This window comes from Chrysochloris asiatica, unplaced genomic scaffold, assembly GCF_000296735.1.
Source record: "Chrysochloris asiatica unplaced genomic scaffold, ChrAsi1.0 scaffold00032, whole genome shotgun sequence".
Lineage (NCBI taxonomy): Eukaryota > Metazoa > Chordata > Mammalia > Afrosoricida > Chrysochloridae > Chrysochloris > Chrysochloris asiatica.
In genome coordinates this window covers 25,288,406-25,290,349 of record NW_006408550.1, presented here as the reverse complement: position 1 = coordinate 25,290,349, position 1,944 = coordinate 25,288,406, and the positions used below count along the sequence as shown (strand labels likewise).

Genomic DNA, 1,944 nt, shown 5'->3' with positions numbered 1-1,944 from the left:
CTTTCTTGAAATATTTCAATTTTTATTCCATCAATTCCTGGTGCCTTGTTCTTTGCCAATTCCTTCAATGCACCTTGGACTTCCTCCTTCAGTATTATTGGCTCTTGATCATATGCTACCTCTTGAAACAGTTGAACATTAACCATTTCCTTTTGGTACAGTTACTCTGTGTATTCCTTCCATCTTCTTTTGATGCTTTCTGCATCATTCAATAATTTACCCAGAGAATCTTTCAAATAACAGAAGTCGAGGCTTGAATTTTTTCTCAGTTTCCCCAGCTTGAGAAATGCTGAGTGTGTTCTTTCTTTTTGGTTTTCTGATTCCAGATCTTTGTACATTTTGTTGTAATATTTGGCTTTATCTTCTCGAGCTGATCTTTGAAATTTTCTGTTCAGCTCTTGTACCACCTCATTTCTTCCATTTGCTTTAGCATCTCTACGCTGGAGAGCAAGTTCTCATCTCACATCCATTTTGACCTTTTCCTTCTTTCTTGTTTTCTTAATGACTTTTTTTTTTTTAATTTATCAATTATTTAATGAGGTTCTTTCTTTGTAAGAAATCTAGAATACTAATTTGTGAGGCTAAATTCCATTTGTGAGAGCAAACACAGCACGCAGGTAACCGTGGAGCTGGGGAATGGCTTTGATTTTTGGCATAATTTGTGAGTCCACAGCTTTCTGATCCACTTTGCGCTGCTCTGTAACCTTGTATTTCTCTTTCTCTGTGTCGAAGATCTCGCCTTCTTGAAGTAAGCATCTGTGAGATGTTTGGGGATCTTCACACCACTGATATCAATTTTGGTGGAGGTGGCAATGACAAATTTCTGGTGTGTTCTACGCAGAGGAACTCAATTGAGGGACAGAGGTCCAGTCACAAGGAGCAAACCACTGGCCAGCTGCTTTAGGAAAACTGCTCTCTTGCCTCAATGACGCCCAGTGAGGATGATCAGAATGGTCCCAGGAGTGATGCTGGACCGCAGTCTTCTGACATGCTGACTGAAGGGTTTTTTGCCGTGGCTCAACAGTTTCCTAGGCACATCTTCAGTTGGGTAATACCTAGGCATTTTGCGCAGTTTAACCACTCGGGTACCACCATTCTTGTCACCACCAACTGGCTTTGTGACAGTAGCAAGAACCTTCTCCTTCTTCTTCTTTTCAACCCGGGATTTAGCAGCTGAATACTTCCTCTTGTACATGGCCTTTCTAGAATACATGGCCAATCAGGAATACCTGCCAATTCCTCGGACTAGGACAGGATTTTGGCTGCAGTGTGGCTTTCCCTGCTTGGGTTTTTTGCCCTTGAGATTAGTCTTCTTAGCTTTGCCACTGGCATTTGCTTTTTTGACTATAGGCTTCTTCACCTTGGTAGGCGGCTTCTCCACCTTGGTAGGAGGCTTCTCAGCCTTTTCACCAGCCATCCTGCAAGATGGGAAAGTTAATGACTTTTTGCTTTCTTCATGTATGATGTTCTTGATGTCATCCCACAACTCTTCTAGTCTTCTGTCTTTAGTGTTTAATGTATCAAATCTGTTCTTCAGATGATCTGTAAATTCAAGTGGGATGTATTCAAGGTAATATTTTGGCTCTCGTGGACTTGTTTTCCTTTTCTTCAGCTTCAGTTTGAATTTGCATATGAGTAATTGATGGTTTGTTCCAGAGTCTGCTCCTGGCCTTGTTTTAACTGATGATATGGAGCTTTCCCGTCATCTTTTTCTGCAGATGTAGTCAATTTGATTTCTATGAATTCCATCTGGTGAGGTCCATGTGTATAGTCATCTCTTATGCTGTCTAAATAAGATATTTGAAATGAACAAATCATTGGATTTGCAGAATTCTATCATGTGTTCTCCAGCATCATTTCTATCACCAAGGCCATATTTTCCAACTACTGATCCTTCCTCTTTGCTCCCAACCTTTGTATCCCAGTCACCAATAATGATCAATA

General features: G+C 40.6%; 1 pseudogene; it reads right to left on the bottom strand.

The window, feature by feature from the left end:
- Positions 1-560: 560 nt before the first annotated feature.
- Positions 561-1,417, bottom strand: LOC102838425 (annotated as a pseudogene).
- Between the last annotated feature and the right edge of the window lie 527 nt (positions 1,418-1,944).